At 43.7% G+C, this 22,524-nt stretch overlaps 1 long non-coding RNA gene across 7 annotated transcripts in view; it reads left to right on the top strand.

Moving 5' to 3' along the window:
- The first annotated feature begins 225 nt into the window (after positions 1 to 225).
- Positions 226 to 22,524, top strand: part of LOC109492091 — a 51,628-nt gene continuing 29,329 nt past the window's right edge. For 4 of the 7 annotated variants that reach the window (XR_006586521.1, XR_006586517.1, XR_006586522.1 and 1 more), the window contains exons 1-3: positions 226 to 1,174; positions 5,376 to 5,450; positions 10,081 to 10,224. This is a non-coding gene — a long non-coding RNA (uncharacterized LOC109492091). The remainder of the gene's footprint in view (positions 1,175 to 5,375; positions 5,451 to 10,080; positions 10,225 to 22,524) is intronic. The other 3 variants (XR_006586523.1, XR_006586520.1, XR_006586519.1) reach the window with 2 other exon arrangements.

Genomic DNA, 22,524 nt, shown 5'->3' with positions numbered 1-22,524 from the left:
CAGGGCATCCGTGGTGATCAAGGGCCCTAGCACAGCCTTACATCCAAGGCTCAAGCAGAAAAGCTCAGCCACTAATCTCCCTGAATGTTGAAGAAACCCAGGTGTCTTCTTAAAGCGCAGATCCACCCCCGAGGCTTGGAGAAGTCCACAAATCCAGCAGCAGGAACCTCCTGCTCAAGGGGGCACCGAGAACCGAGGGGTGTGTGTGGGCCCAGCTCCGGGTTTGAATTCCAAAGTCAGCCCCTCGAATTCCAGCCCCTTGTATGGCTCCTTCTGGGGGGGGTGATAGGAGGGGCGGAGCCAAGGATCAGGGTGTTGTCCTCCAAGACTGCCGCCACCCACGCTCTGAAGAGTTTCTTTCCCATCGGAATGTTCCTGCGTATCTCCTTGACAACCCGGACACGGTGCTGTGGTGAGGGGAAACAATGCGAGTCAGCCAGCTGGGCGGAGCCGGGCCTGCGGTGGCTTCCCAGGACACACTCTCCCTTCCAGGGTTCTAGGTTCATGTTTGTGCTTCAGTCTAGCACAACAGCGACGCTGAGGCGCGGCCCCAGAAGAACCAGCCTGGCACATGTTTCTTGGGCCGCACAGCCAGGCGGCGTGGGGAAGTCGGGACACCCAGCCCCGGGGGCTCCAGCCTTCCCTAACCAGATTTGCAATCTGCTAAAGCAAAGAGCTCACCAGGAGAAAGGCAGGGGGCAGCCAGGAGGGAGAGAAGATGTATGGGAGCCGGCGGCTAAGAGAGACCGGCTAGGCCAAGAAGGTTCCACATTCTCTTCCCTTGACGTTCTACAAGCCAAATCTCGCGTCTAGAAGGAAAATGGACAGACAGTCCTGACTTATGATGCTTTGACTCAGTGGTGTCCAACTTTACAATGTGCCCAAATGATGCACACTGAGTAGAAACCGTACTTGGACTTCTGAATTTGGATCTTTCCCCAGGCTAATGATACGCAGTATGATCCTCTCTGGTGACGCTGGGCAGAAGTAACAAGCCTCAGCTCCCTGCCGGCCGCACGATCGCGGGGGTCAAGCTCACAGCCAGCCTGCACCCACACAGCCCTTCTGTGTGTCGCTTTCAGTACAGTACTCATAAGTTACATGAGGGAGCCAGACGACACTTTAGTATCAAGTGGGCCTTGCCTCAGATGATTTTGCCCAACTGTAGGCTAAGGTATGTATTCTGAGCACGTTTAAGGTAGGGTGGGCTAAGCTATGATGTTCGGTAGGTTAGGGGTGTTACATGCATTTTTGACTTATGATATTTTCGATTGACGATGCGTTTATTAGGACGGAATCTCACTGTAAGTTTAGGAAGATCTATAACATAAATATATATGTAACGATGTATCAGAATTTCCATGAATGATAGCCTCTAGTGGGCTTTTGTTGTTGTCATTGCTTTTTGTTGTTGTTTTGTTTGCATTTGTTTTGCCAGGAAAGGAAAGAGAATTAAAAAGCAAGGCACTGAGAAAGGGAAGACATGATATTGACGATAACTAGTAGGAGCAAGCTGAGAACTCATGTATTCAATTAGCACGTATGAGAATTCGCTATATACCAGGCTCTGTTTTAGGCCTGGGGATACAGCAGTAAACACAATAGACAGAAATTCTGCCCGCGTGGAGCTCACATTCAGGCGACAAAGGCAGGAAATAAGAATGACAAATTTATTACCAAATGACAAAATTACCCAAAAACATTCCAGTAAGTGAAATAATATCGTGCGTGCGCATGCAAAAAGCAGACAAGGATGGGCGAGGAGGAGAGATTTGCCATCTAGGATAATAATAACCAGGGAGATCTGAGTCAAGTCCTGACAGATAGAGATGTGAACTGTGCTGGTATATGGGGAAAGAATACTAGAGACCAACAGGAGGCCACTGCAAGGAAGGGAAGGAAGTGAGTGGAAGAAAGAGGATGGGGCTGTAGCGTAAAGTGTCAGTTCAAGTCGGGCCTCGGCACCACTGAAGGGATTTGGACTTTCCCTGTGAGTTAAAGGAGGAGGTATTGGTGGGTCTTAAGCAGAGAAGGGGCACTGCTTGACTTCTGTTGAAGGTCCTGGTGGCTGTCTCATGCAGAGTGGACTGGGAATGGACCGCCAATACTCTGAGTCTGACGCCTGCTCTCACTTTGTTAAAGACGGGAACTGGAAAGTGCTCATGAGGTCAGAGACAAGGCTACCGCCAAAACTTGCTCTCATGTGATTAGAAGGGCCGAGACATTGGAGAAGTTGAAAATGGGATACTTGGGTGTGATTCAGTGCTAATTGACGGTGTTTACACACAACCTAAACTCACCCTGGCTATCACCAGTGGTTTATCTCCCATCCTTTGAAAAATGCGGTCCAGAGAGCAGCCCAACCGTCACCATACACAAATCTGTAATTTATCCAACCCGTGGAGGTTTCTCTGCAGGAAGCTGCTGTTCAGCTATGACTTAGGAGATGCTAAGCCTGACCTCTCCTTAACTCCATTGCTTGGGCTAACATTCAAAACGTAAAATGTTTTTATTCAAGGGCAATGGGGTCACCAATTGATTCCGACACACTCAGACGTGGAAAAACATGCAGCTCCTTTGTTTTTTTTTTTTTTTTTACCACTGATCAAACCTTTGCACCCTCCCAACCACATAGAACTTGGAGGAAAAGCCTGGACTTACACACTCAGTCAGCATATCTTGGCCTCTTCCACTATCCCCTGGTCTTCCGACATAGCACCTGCACCTCTGGTTGATGGAGGCGTCCTTACTATGTGTCTGTGGGTGTGGGAATAAGCATGGCGAACTCTGGTCTTGGTGGCCTCACCTGCTGGGTTTCTGGACCCAGCTAGTATCCTCAGTCGCCCCTGGTCTAGTTTGTTTATTGCCATGGTATGGCATCTGTAGTCACGGGACATTGATGCTGCCCTTCCTCCCAGAAATCAAACTGCTTGATCTCCCTGGCCTCCATTTCCAAGCCTCAGGCTTCTGCATTGCCAACCATCCCTGACCTTCAGCAGGGCACGTGGTAACGCAAGGATATATCACATCGCTGACTACCAAGTTCCCTCCACCTTCTAACGCTGCCGTGTCCTACTCAAGCCACGAAAAATGTGGGGCTTCCGGTAGACGCTTCCAGCCTCCTCCACGTTATATGGGGGACATAGTTCACTCGCCCCAATGGTATCAGTCTCCCCATACCTTTCTGAACGCATCCATGGTTCCCTCCCCAACAAGGCTTGGCCCCAAGGAGGAGGCCCCAGGGACGCACCCAAGTATGTGAAGGTCTTACCCTGCCCCCACCACTCTTCTCATTTCTGTACCGTCCTGGGCAGGAAAGAGTAGGCCTTTCCCCGTGCCTTCCTTTCTGGTAAGAATGTTGCCCTCAAAATATCTTTTCCTTTGCTAGATTGGCACCTGGCCTGCCCACTTCCTTGGGGCCCTGATGGCTGTGTCAAGTGCGCCCCAAGAAGCAGACACTTAGGACAGAATTAAGAATGTAAGAGATTTATCGGGGAGTGACACCTGGGAAGATAGAAGATGCAGAGAGCGAGATTGGACAGGGACAGCCTCAGACCGCTCTAAGTTTTGGCCAGTGCAGTGGGGGATTCCAGAACACAGATCACTCAGTAGAGGAATCTCATATTGAAAAGAAACGGCCAGGCCTATCACTGGCTGTGGCTCAGCCATTAGCTGGGGGCTGCCCCAGCTCAAAAGATGAAGCAGAGACTAAGGTGCTAATATCTGGAGGCTGTAAGCTGACTGCACACCTTACAGCTGAACGGCCAGTGCTTTCTTGAAGGGAGGCCCAAACGGGCACCTCCAACACCACTACCGTGTGAAAGTGTTGCTAGAGAGATGATCGATGGGGGGGATGGCAAAACCACATCAGTTTAATCTTTTCGACATATCTTACAAAATACCCAAGCTCTTAAAGCCAGCACTGAGACTAGTAATAATCTCAGCCCACATCCTCTTCACTGGAGGTGAGGCTTCTCCACTGACTGCAGCATGGGACAAGTCACACAGACATGACTTCTCCTGAATCTCTCCTAAGAACATCTTCACTGAACACAACGCTGGCGTAAGGCTTTAAAACCACGAGCCTGAGCGTGGCCCTCCTGGAGCCTTCTGCTTTTTACCTGAGGCTTTCTGTAAATACCCCGAATGCCCACTTTAATCCAATGTTTGGAACCGTCGAGTGCCCAACAGTTAATCTAAACCCAGGTGTTTCTGTTTTGTTTTGTTTTGTTTTGTTTTGTTTTCTTAAACCAAGGCTCTGTGTGCTGCTAGGGAAATGTTAGTGGTTTGTCAATGGCAAACTAACGGTGATAGATGTCTACAAATCTTTAGCAAAGAAATTTTCTGTGAGTCAGAAGCCTATCATCCAACTGTCTGCTCACCAGGTTTCCTTCCTGTGAGTCACATTAAGAAGATTGACTTCTTCTTTCTCAGTTTTCAGCCCTGTTTTTGGTTTAATCAATGGCAGTTGAAGCCATATTATAATTCTTGGAAGTGTGGGTAGATGTCATTGGTCCTTTCTGCCAGACAGCCCTTGAAAGGAAGTCATAGAGAGGAACTGGAAAGAGGTGAGAAAGAAGAAGTCTGTATGTGGAGAGAGGGAGAAGGGTAAAAAAAAAAAAAAAAAAAAAAAAAAGACTAGAAGAGAAACCAAAGGACTAGAAATTTCTTGCTGCCCCAGAAGTCAAAACATTGTTTGTTTAGTCACGATTTATAACAAAGGTGGCCAGTGTCCTAGGAATGAGGTTACCAGACAAAATGCAGGATTCCAGTTAAATTTAAATTCCAAATAAATTTTATCATAAATGTGTCAAATGCTATGTGTCAGACATACTAATATTAAATTGTTTTCATTGTTTATCTGAAATTCAAGTTAAACTCAGTGTCCTGTATTTTTATTTGCTAAACCTGGCTATCCGACCCCGGAGACATTTCAATCTCATCACCTTGGGTTGATGAGGTGACCAGCTACCATACTTAAGAGGAAATAGAGAGGATGACACCATACGCCTATTTTCTAGAAGAAAGATCCAAATTATTTGGACTCGATAGTTCCTTCTTTCTGCGGCAGCCTCTGCCTTCCAGCTCTGGTGAGTGTTGAGCACTTAAAACTGACCATTGGTTCACACCCACCAGCCAGTCACTAAAATTGGACTCACTGTCCTACACTTGGTATTTTCCATAACTGAGGTAAGCTTGAATCCCACAATTCTACCGAACCTCATTCTTGACTTAATTCCCACCATGTTTGTCCTGTCAATAGGAATGAAATTTTGCCTTGGTTTCTGCCTGTACCTGAGGTACTGAACTCTGGAGCATTCAGTTATGGTTTTGACATCCAGCCTATACCTTATCTTTTCCCTCTTTTCCCTCAGCCCATACCTAGGATGTGTCTTCAAACCAAACATGGCAGCCGGGACCACAATGCTGACTCCAACCCTTATCCTCCGGTAGGACAGGAGTTACCAAACATTTTCTGTTAAAGGGTCAGATATAAAACGTTTTGGCTTTGTAAACCCTACAGTGTATCAATTCTACCACTGTAGCGTGAACAGACATGTCCTAATAAAACTTTATTTACAAAAACAGATGACAAGCCAGATCAGGCCCACAGACCCTAGTTTCTGGGGCAGCTGTTTCTGCCCCAAGGCTTCCACTTAGATATAGATGCTGCCCTACGCCACATCTTTTTCACCTGAAAAAGATGGCTGCTCCAGGACCCCATTAAGGGCCAGTCCTATTTTACAATCTTGGTGCCCTAGTCCTGAGCCTGGCAGTTCCCAGATTGCTTCTCTTTTCCTCTACCAGGCTCTGAGGTCCTAGCATGTCTAGAGGATGAGCACACTCTGAGTGAGTCAACTTCTGCTTTTGTTTCCACACTACAATAAGGATCCACCCTCTTTCTTTCCATAGACACTATCTTAGTTTAAGATTTAGTTGCCTGTGCTTTAGACTGGGTCTGGAGGAATGTTCCTCTGCTTATCACTGCTGCATAGTAAGTCAATGACACTACCCACAGAGCTAGGCGTGGTTTATCTTGTAATAGCTATGGATTTAGAGAAAACCCTTCTCTCTTAGCTGATTAAAAAACCCAGGCGGAACCAGGTAAAATCAGCCAGTGCACAGTTGCAGGGCTACACATGCAGTGCTTCAGCATGAAGAAAAATCAGCATTATAAATTGTATTGATGCTGTTATTAGCGGTAATAATATGACCTCGGAGAAACCTTATTATGGTGTGAGCAAGCAGGGCAGATTTCACAAGCAACTCAGGACATGCATGAATAAATCCACCTACTCATAGGGTAGGACTTTGGGATCTAGTGAATGAGTGTTAACAAATAAAGTTTTAACTAAGGAAAGGACAACAGCTTTGAAAAAAACTGAACAAACATTTTCAATAATGTTAATTGACATTGGCTGCTGCTCTGGGTCAGTTTGACCATCTTGTTCTACACATCCTTTTACTTTATGGGATAAGTGTTTATCCCAAAGGTTGAGTGCAGTTAAAGGGTTTGTAAGCCAAATACTATTTTAAATAGAGAGTTCTAATTTTGGAGCCCTCATTAAAAAATTGTTTCTATTTATCCTCTTTCATTATAACAAATTTCCAATAACCATTATATCCCCGAATTAAAACTCTCTATGCTTTCTTAGAAAAGAGTATTTTTGAATTCTCTTTTGATAATTGTCTGAACTCCTTCAAACCAGTCAAATGTTGCAATTAATTTTGATGACTTTGGAAGAGATTTTTTTACATTACTGTTATTTTGTGGTTTGATTATAACTGATTGCATTAGATATATGCTCAACAAATACTACTTGAGGTAAAGAGTTCTGTAATAATTGTGATCAACGGTCAAACTTTTATTAGCATAGACTTTGTTTTAACAGGTGTATTTTTTAGAATTGTCCTATAATGAACTGCGCACATTTAAAGCATATAGTATGATAAACTTTGACATATGTACAGACCCATGAAACCTTCACTCCCATCGAGACAAAGAACATATTCATCACCTGCCAATTTGCTTATTATGTTCCTTTGTAATCCCTCCTTCCCATCTCTCCCCATCTGTCCCTCACCCCAATCCCCAGACAAGCACTGGTGTGCTTTTGCATTTTCTAGGATTTTATATAAATAGGACCATACATTATAAATTCTTGCTTGTCTGGCTTATTTTATTCAGCAAAATCATTTTGATATCAATCCATTTGAAATGTGCATCAATATTTTACTCCTTTTTGTTGCTGTGTGATCACTTGATAACGGTTCGCCCATTTACCTGTTGATGGACATTTGGATTGTTTCCGCTTTGGGGTTATTGAAAATAAAGCTGCTAGGGACATTCATAAACAGGTCTTTGTATGCTTAGGCACTTTCATTTATCTTGGGTAAATACCCAGGAATAGAATGGCTGAATCACATGTTAGGCGTGTGTTTAACTTTTTTAGCAGACAGTTGAACCTGTCTTCCAAAACGTTTGTACCACTTTGCATTCCCACCAGTCCTGTGTGAGAGTTCTAGTTTTTCTACATCCTCGCCAACACTTGGTACGGCCGGACGGCTTTCACTTTAGCCTTTCGAATATGTGTGTAAGTGATATTTCTACATAATTTAATTTGCGTTTCTCTAGTGACTAATAATATTGAGAACTTTTTCATGTGCTTCTTTGGCATCTGATATTTTATTTGCCAAGTTGTCTGTTCAAATATATTGCCCATTTTTAAATTGGCTTTTTTGGCCAATTTATAGTAAGTTTGAGAATTCTTTATATATTTTGGATCCAAATTGTATCACAAATAGATAATTTACAAATATTTCCTCCCACTCCGTAGTTTATATTTTCATCCTTTTAACAAGGCCTTTTGAGAGTTTGTTTCGGTTTAATAGACTAGGATATGGTTTATCTTGCTATATGCTCCTTAGACACTTGAAAAGAATATATTTTCTGCTATCGTTGGGTGGAGTGCTCTCTAAATGGCAGTCAGATCCTATTGGTTGAAACTTCCGTTGAGTCCGACTTCGGCTCAGGTCATGATCTCGTGGTCTGTGAGTTCGAGCCCCGCGTCGGGCTCTGTGCTGACAGCTCAGAGCCTGGAGCCTGTTTCAGATTCTGTGTCTCCCTCTCTCTGACCCTCCCCTGTTCATGCTCTGTCTCTCTCGGTCTCAAAAATAAATAAATGTTAAAAAAAAAAAATTAAAAAAAAAAAAAGAAACTTCTGTTGAATCCCACATCTTTGCCAATTTGCTCTCCAGGTATTCTGTTGATTATTGAGCAAGGGATGTTGACGTATCCCGGAATAACAATGGATTTGGTTTTTCGTCCTTCCAATCGCATTGGTTTTGCTTCACATATTTTGCTGCTCTGTTGGTTGGTGCACACACATTTAGGATTGCTATGTCTTCTTGGTAGATTGACTCTCTTATCAATAGAGTGTCCTTCTCTGGCTCTAGTAATATTCTTTGCTCTGAAGTCTACTTGAATTCATACTAATGTGGTCACTCTTTCATGTGATTAATGTTTTCATGGTCTACCCATTTATTCTTTTGTTCTCAACTTGCCTACATCATTATATTTGGAGATTTTTATAGTCTGCTTATAGTTGGGTCATGTTTTTAAATCCACTTTGCCACTTTTTGCCTTTTAATTGGCATATGTAGACCACTTACACTTACTATAATTACTTATATCTCAGGGCTTAAGTCTGCCATTATGTGTCTTGTCTGTTCCTTTACTCTGTTTTTCACGTCCCTGTTTTTGCTTTCTTACCTTCCTGGGGGTCACTTGAACATTTTTTTCGAACTCCATTTGTATTTATCTGTAGTCTTTTTGAGTGCATTTCTTTGTATAGTAGTATTTTTGTGGATTGCTCTAGGTATCACATTGTATATGCATAGTTTATCTCAGTCTACTGACATCAATCAACATTTACTAGTTTGTGTGACGTATAGCCACTTTATTACTCTTTATTTTCCTCTACCATTCTCCATTTATAATTGTCTTAAATATTTCCTCTACATAGGTTGAGAACCATATCAAACAATGTTAAAATTTTTGCTGCAACTATCGAACATAATTTAGAAATCTCTAATGGAGAAGGCAAGTCTATTGCGTTTGCTCCTATGTGTGCCTCCCATGCCCATTCATCTTCTTCTCTGGTGTTCCAAGATTCCTTCTTTTGCCACTTCTATTCTGTTTACAGAAATTCCTCTAGCAATTCTTTTAGGGTAAGGCTGGTTGACGGTCCTCTTGCTTTCCTTTATCTGAGGATATACTGATTTCCTCTTTGTTACCGAATGGTATCTTCGCTGACTATAATAAGATTTTGTGTTAACGATTCTTTTCTTTGAGCACTTGGAAAATGTGTTGCTTCACTCTGGCCTCCGCAGTTTCCTCTGAGAAATCTACTGTCGCTTGAATTGTTTTCCCCTTACAGGTAAGGCACTGCTCCTCTCTCACTGCTTGCGAGATTCTTTATCTTTAGTTTTCAGAAGTTTGACTGTGGTGTATCTTAGGGTGGCTTTAGTTGAGTCATCTTTGCTTGAGAGTTTTCTCAGCGTCTTAAACATGTGGATTTGTAGTTTTGGCCAAATTTGGGAAGTTTCCAACCTCTGGTACTTCTTTTTAGCCCTGCCCTCTTTCTATTCTTCTGGGCCTCTGATGACATGAATGTTAAATCTTTTGTTACAGTCTCACTGACCCTGAGGCTCTGTTCATTTCTGGTTTTACTTTTCCCAGCATGTGTCTCTCTGTTGCTCAGGTTGGGTAATTTCTATTGTTTCATCCTCCGGTTCACTGATTCTTTTGTCCTCCCCATTCTCCTGTTGAGCCCATCCACTGAGCTTTTATTTCACTCCTCATATGTTTCGGTTCTAAAATTTCCATTCGCTTCTTTATGTGTTGCATTTATTTGCTGAGACTTTGCTGAGCTACTCAATAGTCTCATTTGTTTCAGAAATGTTCCTAATTGCTCCTTGAAGCATTTTTCTGAGGACTGCCATGTAATATTTGTCAGATAATTCTTACATTTCTGCCATCTAGGTGAAGGTATTTATTGATTTCCTTTTTTCTTTCAGAGATCTTCCTGGTTCCTGGTATGATGAGTGATTGGAATTGGAACCTAGGCATTTGAATCTTAATGATTCAATAAGACTCTGAGTCTTATCGAAGCCTTCTGTTTTGGCTGGCTTCTGCTGACATCTCTCTGGCAGGAGAAGGGGGTAAGTCCACTGCCTAATTACTGCCATGTTTCCCACTTGACCTCTGTTGATACCCAAGGGGGACTCCTCATTATTGCTGGCCAGAGGTGGGTGCCCCTCCACTGGTATCTCCCTGGAGGAAGATGAGTGTCTCATTACGGATTCCCACGTAGCCTTCACTGGTACCATTGGAAGAGTGGCCACACTCTGCCACAGTGGTACCGATTCTTCACTAAGCTTCCTCTACCACCACTCCTGTTTGGGGGCCTGGTGGTGGCACCTCATTATTGCTGAGTGGGGATGGAAGTCTAGGTTTCCTTGGTCTTCACTAATACTGGAATGGGGCTTCTAATTACCACCTGGCAGGATGAAAGTCCTAGCTCCCTACGTAGCTTTTTTTAACACCACCCTGAGAGGGAATTGGGGAAGTAGGGGTGTAATGTTAGGGGGCTTGCTCCAGCCTGGTGAAGGTGGAGTCTAAGCTTTCCACCAGGTCTTTGCTGAGTGGGAGTGGGGTCATAGTTTTTTTGGTGGTGTTTGTCTAGAGTAGAGAAGTTATTATCTAAAAGTTTTCTATCTTGCTAGGCTACTCATTTCCTACAACTTTGGCCAGAGGGAGTAGACTTTTGGTGTGTGTGTGTGTGTGTGTGTGTGTGTGTGTGTGGTTGCGCCTGTTGGTGTTTCCAGGTTGCCAGTTTCTTCAGCTCCAAGGCTGGGATATATGAGATGAAAACTCATCAATGTTTTGTTTGCCCATGGGTCCCAATGTTCCTAGACAATATACCTTCTTCTCTCCCGTTTTAGCGTCTCCTTACATTTCTTTAATATATAATGTCCAGGGTTTTTAGTTGTATTTTTCAGTTGTTCCTCCAAGGAAGAATACGGAAAACTTTATCTACTCTACCTTCCCATAAGTGGAGTCACTCATTTGGTTTTGTTTGTTTATTTTGGAGTTATTCTCCGTGTGTGTGTGTGTGTGTGTGTGTGTGTGAAAAATAATGTGTTCCAGCAGGCAATATTTTTGTTCCAGGTTTAAAAGAATTATATGGTACTCCTTTTAAAAAGCAGATAGTCACTTTCCAGTTTACGTAATATTTCATATCGGGTTTTCCTAAAGGGTAACACTGCCTGTGTCCAGAAAAAAAGTTCTTTTGATGACAGTATAATCTAGGAGGCCACTTAGCTGCATAATAACCTCATTCTTTATATGATAGCTGTTATTCAAACCTGGGCTCATCCCCAGAAGTATTGGATTCAGCAGCAGTTCTAGATATGATTATAACTGCTCAGGAAACACAAAGAGATGATTATACCAAGACCAAGTTACTTCACAGTGGAGAACCAGGCCCATTGGCCTTTCCAAGGGGAGTGGCCACTGGCTATTGTATTACCTACACTGCTCAGTTGGTTTTTTCCTCATTTCTTTCAACCACAGAGCTTAACAGCCCAAACACGTCCTCATTATTTCTACCCAGTTTTCACCAATAGGATTATTTATTGGTTAAATTTTAGAGTCGGATTCAATTTTGAATTGCATGATTGTCCTCACTCCCACTCTTGTGCTGGATATAGACTAGACCATGTGACATAGCACCTAAAGGAAGAGAGACAGAGACAGAGACAGAGACAGAGACAGAGACAGAGGAGAGGAGAGGAGAGGAATGGAGAGGAGTGGTTTCTCCCTAACAAAGGATGCTGGCAGCTCAGAACAAAAGGCTATAACACTAGTTCACAAGGGAGAGTGTTAGTCCAAGTATGAGATGTGGAGCAGGCAGGCTGAGGACCAAATTAATTGATAGGGAGTTTTCCAGGATGGGACTAGTAGGCAGCAAAGGTAGTAAGGACACCATCAAGATGAGATGAGAGGAGAAGTCGAAAGACTGAAAACCAATTCAGGAACTAACCTTACAAACATGACCCAGTCACTGAGGCATCCCCCTTATGCTCAGCTTGATGTGTGTTCTTGGGGAAGCACCACCCATATGAGTCCACATTTGTCAGTGGTGATATAGAAGAAAGAGAAAGAACTGGAGTGGGTCAACAAGTCCTGTGCTGATGAGATTTGTATCAAGTTGGGTCAAATATAGAGCCCTCCCCAGAGCTAAAACAGAGAGCTAAAACAAGGAAAAGCAGAGGGCTATGGTATAGATTTCATTCGCTAAGTCCAGGAAAGCAATATAAGAAGAGAAAGTCAAACTACATTGCTTCCTTTGGACCTCCATACACTGCACTCCGCTTCCTTTGGACCTCCACTACAATGTAGTCAAACTACATTGCTTCCTTTGGACCTCCATAATATCACCTCTCTTAAGGAGATGACATTATCCACTTTCTTCCCAAACAAGTTCCCAATAGTGAATTTTAGACCATTGTCTCGGGAACAATGTCACAAAGACCTCTGCAGACATTACACAAGATCATGGAAAAGGAGGCGGGCGAGTTGGGTAGACAGCTGTTGGGTAGACAACCAGTAGAGTCTGTCGTTAGGGCAATTGGGCTGTTTCTTTGATTTCTCTCCCTCACAGAGGCAAAGCCACATCACACGAAAGGCATTTTAGGAGATGTGATCTGCCTTCGTGAGATCATGGATAATGCAGATGTTATAGTTCTGGGGCAAGCGATTCCATTTTAAAATCCTGTTGTGACTCTCCAAAGAATATTTCCTAAGTTACATGTAAAAGCAAGTCATTAATGCAAGTCACATTTATTTCTATGTTTAGCCTGTAATTCATCAAACCTCACCCTCTGGGCTAGGAGCCCACAGATGCCTCATAACACTTACTAAAATGTGTAATAATTTGGATGTGTTTATTTTCTTTGCCTCTCCCATCATTTTTACTGTAAGACTCATCTGCCTTGTTCTCCATTTTTTTCTGAGGCACACAGCACCAAACCTGGGCTAGTAGTCATTCAATAAAAAGATGCTGAATGAATAAATGAGGAATGAAACTTTTGGATGCCTGAACCGTGAGGTAGCTCTTTGGAGTAGAAAGGGTACCTAGTAATATCAATGTCTTTAGCAAAATTTGTTTAGCACAAAAGATTGTTTTTAATGCTTGCCTCTGTGGATTCTGCTAAGAATGCCCCCTGATACACAGTAGGAACCATTTCGTGGAGAAGGGCCAACAAAGGCACCCTTTCCACTGACTTCCATAAATGTTTGCATGTGGAGTTTGGACACATCAAAAATATTTCCTTTCTTCCCAGTTACGAGAAGCAGAGAGTAAACTGTAATTCACTTTTGTACTCCAGGACCCTGATTGAATATAAGAGAAAATGGGTTTTGTCTTTCCAACTCTCCAGAGATCACAAACTCCTCAGTTTTTATTACTGTGTGCTGAGTTCCCAGAGCTGACTCGGAGGGAACCCCAACCTGAAACAGCTGGGCACCAGCTACATGAACACTGCCTCTGCTTTCAAGTGGTGGGCTCCTTGGACCACCTTCCCTCTTGGGGAGAAAAGCGAAAGAGGAGAGTCTCTGGTGAACGTGAGAGAAAAGGAGAGTGGGAGAGGCCTTGGGACGGGCACCCGCCAACCGGGACTTCAAAAGCTGTGGAACAGCTCTGTCTGTCCACTGCTCCTTTACCACGAAGAGGAAGACAAAAGGAAAAAAAGAATCAGGCTAAGAGAGGGAAGGAGTGGGCAGGTCAACCAAGTATATGTTAGAATCATTTTAAAGAATGACAGCTAAGGTGGGAAAATAATGGCGTCTCTGGAAAGTGAGGTGGGCCACCGGAAAGTTTACGTCGATAAACACCATCTCTGCTGCTATGGTTTTTCCACCTTTTCTCCTCTCCGTGGGTGCTTTTCTTGGCTGGAACTCCCTCCGACAAGTCCTAGGGAGCCTGAGTGGTGACACTAAAGCTGAGGAAGCGGGGACGCTGAGGAAGCACTCGGAGAGCTTCTTCCTCAACACTCTTCTTCGTTTATCTCCCTTGTAATCTAGTTTTAGAAATAAAGAGCAACCCCGAAAAGAGGTTCTGACTGCAGCCTTGCAAGGCTACCGTCAGCCATTTCTTCTCTTTGCTCGAACCATCAAATCCTGTAAGGTTCTTATGAACTTTCTAGCAGAGGCCCTGCTCATTTGATGACTCATTATAAGGGGAATGGAAAACATTATGAAAGGATTTGCAACTAATGGGTAAAATGTGTAGGATGGCTCCTCTCCAAGCCCCTGCTGCCTTGGAGGGCCCCTTTCTCCAGCCCTCAGTCTCCAGCTCGGCGTGAAAGGATGTCCTGCTTGGCCAGGGACTAAGCATTCTTCTGGGTGAGAAGAATACCCTGGGCGGGACCTGGAGACCGGCGAAGAGAGAACCCCAGAGGAGAAGGCCAGGGGCGCTTGGCAAACCTGTACTAGGATGGAGAAGCTTGCCTCTAGGTTGCTAGTTCAAACCCCGACTGAACTGGGGTCAGGGAGACGAGAAATTTTAACTAGAAATTTTAATTGTAACTGGTTGGTCTCCTTTGGGTTCTAATTTCCAGGACACTGTATTGCTGCATTTAACCTCACACCTGTAGTGTGAATCAGCCATCTGGCACAAGGCGAAATGAGGCCAATTCTTCCAGCATGAGGATATATCGCCTTCCTGCAGCGGAAGCAGAATTTAGGGCAGGGCTGATCTCAGAGGGCCATTCCTTGGACAACTTCTCTTTTCTGCCTATATCCTCTCCCTAGGTGATCTCATTCAGCCTCGTGGCTTCATACACCAACACCCAAAGTGACATGTTCAGTCCCAACTTCTTCTTCGAGTTCCAGCCTCATTATCTCCCACTGCGTCCTTGCAACCTCCCCTTGGATGGCTAATAGACATCTCAAACTAACGTGCGCAAACAGTATTTCAGAACCTTCTACTCACACCCATCCCACCCACATGTTGGTTGACGAGAAATCTGTTCGTCCAGCTGCTCAGCACAAAACCCTTGGCCCCTCTCTGTCTCAGGACCCAAATGGTAAACCCTGTTTATCTCTACCATAAAATATATCCAGTTCTCACTGTCTGCACAGCTTGGTCCAAGGAACCATCGCTTCTCACCTGTGTCACAGAATCACTTGTTTTGCCCTTACTGCTCTTCTGTCTATTCTTTTCCAACACCCTGAGTGACTCTTAAAATTTAAGTCAAATCAGGTCATTATTTCTACAGAAAACACTCCACGGGCTCCCATCTCACTCAGAGGGGAAGCCCAAAGCCCTTAGACTGGCCTAGGAAGCCTCGCGATCTTAGACTCCCATCTTTGATGTGGTCTTTGCTCACTCCCCTCCTGTCCCACTGGCCCCCTGGCCATTGCCCTCATCTGAGGCTCCCTCTGCACAGGGCACCTTTCTCCCAGACACCCACATGGTCGCTCCTCTTCTCCTTCAGATCTCTCACCTTTGGGTGAGAACTTCCCTAACCACCCTCCACACGTGGCAAAACCTTACCCCTGGTTCCTGCTATCCCATGCCCCCCTGCCTTGTTTCTCTGCATGGGATTTGCTTGTTTTCGTGTGCATTTTCTATCTCTACCACAATAGGATGTTTTCTGTTGTTCACTGTTGTACCTGCAGTGCCTAGAATAATATCTGAGTTACAGCAGGTGAATGAATATTCTCAGGTGAATGAATGATGGTTGGAAAATGTGCGTGGGAGAAGCATAGCGATCGGTCGTCGAGAGACCTAAGTTCTAGTCCTTTTACTTCCATGAACCAGTGAAGGGGGAAATATTATCAGGTGAATGAATGCATAAATTTCGGATCCACATTCACCTTCTGATCCCAGGATGAGTATTGTTCTTGGACCCAGCATTTCAGCATTCATACCCATAAAGTGAGGGAGGGTGAGGTCTGGTGGTTTTATTTGAAGGTCGTGTTTTTTAAAGACCTTACAAGGAAGACATTACACTGAAAAAAGAATCTGTAAAAGTCCATTAAATTTTTTCCATCGTGACTGACTCATTTGGTGAGAACAACAAGTTCATGCAGTGGGGAATGTGGCTGGGGGAGTAATGTTGGCAACAAGGAGGGGAGAAACATTTTGTCATTTGTTAAAATGAGTGTTACCCCTTGAATTTCATTTCCTTAGATAAACCATCTGTTTTAAGTAGAGCATGCATACAGGAAGGTGCACGAACTTTAAGTGAGTTATTGATGGATTATTGCAAAGAAAACACATCCTGGCATCCACATTCTAGGTCAAGAAATGGAACTTAGTAGCACCCGGAGTTCACCTCACACCCTTCCCACTACTACCTCCTTCTTCTTTAAGGGGATCACTATTCTAACTGGTAACATTGGAGATGAATTTTTCCAGGTTTTGAACTTGATATAAATGAAGTCAGACAAAATGTAGAGTTCTGTAAATAGCTTCTTTCATTCCACACTGTATGTGTGAGATTCCTCAATGTTGAGTATAGTGATGGTTAATTTATTTTCATTGTGTAGAGTATTCCATTCAATGACTATACCACAGTGTATTATTTGTTCCATTCTTGATGAATATCTGGGTTGTTTCTATCTTGAGCGTATTATGAACAATGTTACAAAGAATATTTTTGTGCAGGTCTTTGATGAATATAAACCCTCATTTCTGCTGGATAAATATCCAGGAATAGATCTGATGGATTTTGTCACATTTACATTTAGTAGATACGTCAAACTTTTCCCTAAATGGCTGTATCATTGTAGATTCCCACTGGCAAGGTACTTTTTCTGGCTGTTCCACATCCTCACCAACACTTGGTATTATTTGTCACTTTAATTATACTCATTTTCATTCAGGTGGGTGTTTAGTGATATGATTTTCATTTGTTTTTCCCTCATATGACTAATTGAGCACCATTTAATGTGTTTACTGGCCATTCTATTTTTGTGAGGTACCTATTCGTGTCTTTTGCCTGTTTATTTTCAAATGAGGTAGCTTTCTTTTCTTCTGTAAGAATTCTTTGTATACTGTGAATGTGAGCCTTTTATCAGTTATCAGAATATCTTTCTCACTCTGTAACTTGGCTTTTTTTTTTACCTTCTTAATGGTATCTTTGGATGAACTAACATTTTTAACTTTAATAAAATGCAATACATAGATGCGCTTCTTTATGGTTAGTATTTTTGTGTCCTATTTATGGGTATTTGAGAGTTATTCTCCTATGCTATCACTAGAAGTTTTCACCTACAATCTACAGACCACAGAGGATTGATTTTTTTTTCCTGGTATGAGGTAGGAGTTGAATTTTATTCTTATTTATCCATCTGGATATCCATTTGACCCAGGACCATTTATTGATAAGACTGTCCTTTCTCCACTACTCTGAGGTGCTGCCTTTCTTATAAATCAAGTGCCTATGTGTGCATGGCTCTGTTTCTAGACTCTTTTCTGCCCATTTGTCTATTATTGTGCCAACGCCACACTGTCTTCAGTACTGTGCCTTTAAAAACTTCTTCATATCCAGTTGAGTACGTCTTCCAGCTTTGTTCTTCTTTGAGGTTGTCTTGGCTATTCTTGGCTCTTTGTACCCCTACCTTACTTTTTATATGAAATACAAAGCGTGTTTTAAAGTAAAATGTCTTTCCATTTCGGTGGAGCCTCATGTCACCTAAGCCACCAGCTCTGAGCCACTGTCATAAAGGCTATACCACAACTGATTCCGCCAGCTGCTTCTAGCGTGGTCCTCACTGCCTTGCCAGACACTGTCTGGTCCATTCTCCCTTCTCCTCCTTCCTTTTTTTTATACAAACAGCACTTTCTTGTGTGTAAGTAGAACACTGCACCACAATGTTCTGCAAGTTTCTGCTACTATTCTATTACGTCTAGTAGTAAATGAAGCATGTTGTGTTCTTACTATCAGTCAGGCACATTGCTAAGTGCTTCGCATGCACCATCTTGTTTAATCCTTCCCCTCCCCGTCATCTTGAGGACCCTACTTCCCTTCTCTGCCAGCTTCAACATCTCCACAGGACATAGTTCCTCTGAGCTGGAAGGAATCCGAGCGATAACTGATTTGGCAAATGAGGGAAATTAATGCCCAGGGAGGGAACTGATGTACCTAGAGCCCCCTTCGCTGGTTCATGGAGGTAAAAGGACTAGAACTTAGGTCTCTTGACGACCGATCGCTGTGCTTCTCCCACGCACATTTTCCAGCTATCATGCCCAGCAAGCAGATGCCCTGCTGTAACCCACTTTATTTCTTCCCCATTTCCATCTAAATTTCTTCAAAGACTTGTCTATGTTGTTAGCTACTTCCACTTCCTCATCTCCCTTTTTCTCCTCAACCTACTCCAATCCTACTTCCTTACTGAAACCGCTCTCCTCAAGGCTCTCATTTCTCTGTTGCCTAACCCAGTGTCTCTCATATTTCTAGACCGCTCAGCTAGTTTTGACCCACCTGTTTATTCCCATTTTTCTTGCAACATCCTCTCCTTCCTTCTCCTCGATTGACTACACGTCCTCAGATTTTCTTGTACCTCGCTGATTATTTTTTCTCAATTTCTCCTCAGCTGGATCTGCCACCCCCCCGCCCAAACATTGGGTTTCAGAGTGTCTCAGGGTTGTTCTTTGACCCATATTTCCATCCACACCCTCTCTCAGTGTGACTGCATTAGTCCTCTGGCCCTAAGTACTATGCAACTTCTGATGTTTCCCAAGTTAGTAGTTTCACCAAGTTAGTAGCTCCAATCCTGACTTCCTTCCTGCGCTCTAGACTTTTCACTTCTTAATTGACATCTCCGTTTGGAGGTTGTCTTAATTGAGTCCTCCGTAAAACAGAGCCCAAGGCAAGGATTAAGGATCCTGAAGTTTTAATCAGGATGTGCAAGGCCTTGGTATTGAGTGTAGGAGAAAAAAAGGAAAGGAGGCAGAGGTGTGATACGATGTGCCCAGCAGCATTATCATTCTGGCTTCCACCTTAGAAGGCTGCCAAGAGACCCAGGAAGTCACTCAGAAGTTGTGTTCACTCAACATATGGGACTTCTCTGGGAGAGCTGCTTGAGGCTATTATATCCTTGAGTTGTCCACAGGAGAAGGAAACATGAGGACTTTGTCGGGTTCCTTTTTAGCCCCATTTCCCTTTGTTCACGGTCCACCCTCAGGTTGCTAACTCCATACTTCTGGTATGTGTAATCTCAACCCTTGCCGCCATGTGGGAAGCCACCTTGCAGGGTGATATGCCATTAAAGTCTGGACGTGGGGAAATGCACAGAGCTGATGGAGCACAGACTGGGACTGAGGAAAAGAAGGAGGCTGAGCAATGTTTGTGACCCAATGCACATGTCTATCAGACACATCAAAATGAGCATGACCAGACAGAACTCTTGATTTCTTTCTTCCAACCAAACCGATTCCTTCCTTCCCCCACAGTCTTTCTCATCCCAGAAAGCGGCACCATTGTCTCCACCGCTAAACCTTAGTTGAGGGACCCATCACAGAAATGGCCTGTGAAGTGGTCTCCTCACTTCTATTCTTGCTGCCTTTCGACGTATTCTTTACACTGCAAGAGTGACCTTTCCAAAGGTTATACAGCAATGCTCTTCTCCCCAGCTCTGGGACGCTGTTCCATCATTTAGGTCTCAGATCAAAACACTTACTAGGTAGGCTTTTCCTGACTTTCCTCTCAAAAGAGGCTCCATCTGCTAACACTGCCTGCATTACTGCATCCTTAATATTTACCACTCCCTGAAGTGGTCTCGTTATGTGTGTGTTATATATTGTTCATCTCCTCGCTATAATGTAAGCTCCATTCAGGTACAGACAGTCTATTATTTGTCTCACTGGACCCACGGCACCTAGTACAGTCCTGGGTACATAGGAGTGGCACTATAAATGCTCATTGAACGAGTGAGTTGACATAAGGAACAGTCGGTGAACTGAGGCCATAACTGTGTGGCAAGGAAAACATTCATTTGCCTGACTTCTGATCTGGTTAGGTCTTTCTATAACTAGAAATTCTTCTGAGCGTGGAATATGGGAAACTTGAGAAGCGTTATGTAGGTCTTACTAGAGTTCAAGGTGAGTCTGGGGATAGTTAACAGTCTTTCTCCTCTCTCCTTGGTTTAAATTAAACTTTTATTTGGAAATAATTGTAGACTCACATCCAGCCTTAAGAAAGGATGCAGAGAGTTCCCTTCCATTCGTATTCAGTTTCTCCCAGTGGTACCCCTTGCAAAAACTATGGCATAATATCACAACATTATGTGATTTTTAGCAATAAATTATCTTGTAATGAAGGTAAACACCTTGTTTTTTTTTTATTAAGCCATAATGCTATTGCACACTTAATAGACTGCAGTGTAATGTAAACATAACTTTTATATGCCCTGGGAAACCAAAACAATCATTTGACTCATTTTATTGCAGTGGTCTGGAACTGAGCCTGTAATACCTCGGAGGCATGCCTCCAGTTCATTCCTTCTGTATTGCTAAGTAATACTCCATGGGATGGAGATGCCACAGTTTGTTTGACCACTCACCCGTGAATGGACATCTGTGTTGTTTCCAACTTGAGGATATTACCAAAAAAACTGCTATGAACACTTGAGTACAGGTGTCTGTGCGAAAGTCAATGTGTCATTTCACGGGGATAAGAGGGCACGAGTGCGATCGCTGGGTGGTACGGCAGTGGCGTATTTATTTTTTTTATACGAAATTTACCGTCAGCTTGGTTTCCATTCAACACCCAGTGCTCATCCCAACAGATGCCCTCCTCAATACCCATCACCCAGCCTCCCCTATATGTTTATTTTTTGAGAAACAGCCAAACTGCTTTCCAGAGTGGCCGTACCATTTTAGTCCAGCAGCAGGGTCTGAGTGATCTAGGCCCTTCACATTCTCACTGCCCTTGGAAAAAACAGACGGGTATTCCTTAGATGCTACTACGGGTCCGGGGGTTTGGGAATTCAATAACTGATTTTTTCCCGCCCTGTTTTTCTCAAAAGGCTGATGTTCTCTGTTCCTAGTTTAGCTCAGTAGGAGATTAACGATAAAAACCAACTGTCACCTAGGTAGAACAACCCACCAAGCATTTTCCTTTAAGAGGGGACAAGAAAGGAAACTCACACATTCCCTGGCCTCCCCGGTCCACTTCAAATAACATCGGAAATGAAGCATCGCTTGAAGCTTTGGAATAGTCATATGGCCAGATTTCCGTCAAAACCTGGATAAGCCATAGGAAAGCACGCACTCAAGCCGCATCAAGCGGGTAGAGGACACCTTGACGTGTCTCCAGGTAGAGAGTTCCACAGATGGAAGCAAAAACAGCAGAGAAGCATGTTATCTTGCCAGAGTGCACCCTGGATTCAAGGCTGCATCTAAGGTGGGAAAAACTGAGCTCTGGTAGCTGGGACCGGGGCCACGCTGGGATTTTTGCTTTGGGGGCTTGACAAGACAAAACTGAGAAGCAGAAAGGTCTGCTGTCACCTTCTGCCATGATTGTCCACGGTGTCATATTCCTGTTTCCTCCAGAGACCCGGCAACCTCAGCCCCCGCCCCCCCTTGTGTCCCCAGCCTTGCCTTTCTCTCGCCTCCTCAAAGTCATCTGTTGCAAACACCTGAACTGTTTGTATTTTATTCAACACGTACTTATATAGTGGTTACTATTTTCTAGGCATTATTTTATACACATTAGCTCCATTAAAACATTTAGTGACTCTATATGGTAGGAATCATTAATGGCCCAATTTCACCTGTGAGGGAACTTAGACACAAAGAAGTCAGGTAACTTGCCCAAGGTCACACAGCTCAGAAGTGGCAAAAAATGAGACTCAAACCCAGGCAGCCTGGCTCCAGCATCCATGTGCTTACTCACTATATTATGGTGACTTTCTGTTATTGACAAATACGCTTTAAGCGATTCTCTTTTGCAAGGCCATTGGTATTTCAGGAAGGGTTGGGGTGCCAGACTGGCTCAGTTGGGATAGCATGTGACTCTTGACCTCAGAGTTGTGAGTTCAAGCCCCATGTTGGGCACGGAGCCTACTTAAAATAAAAATTAAAAAAATAATAATAATAAAATTAGGTGGGTGTTTCAGTTCAGGCCTTCCCAAAGGAATGAAACACTTAAATGTGGAACTTCAGACAGCAGGTAAGAGAGACATCTGGGGGCACCACTGCCTTTCAGGTGCTTTTGATCTATGTCATACCCTGTCACCCAGGCTAAGGCATGGACAGGAACCCCACAAGGAAGAATTCATTGCACATAACAGCATTATCTTGTGAGGTTATTTCAAAGGACTGCAACTAACATTTAAGAAATGGGATTATCGGGGTGCCTGGGTGGCACAGTCAGTTAAACCTCCAACTCTTGACCTTGGCTTAGGTCATGATCTCATGATGTGTGAGTTCAAGCCCTGCATCCAGC

The sequence above is a fragment of the Felis catus genome, chromosome D1, assembly GCF_018350175.1.
Source record: "Felis catus isolate Fca126 chromosome D1, F.catus_Fca126_mat1.0, whole genome shotgun sequence".
Taxonomy (NCBI): Eukaryota; Metazoa; Chordata; class Mammalia; order Carnivora; family Felidae; genus Felis; species Felis catus.
The sequence above is the reverse complement of the archived record's forward strand: the minus strand, read 5'-3'. Positions and strand labels throughout refer to the sequence as shown.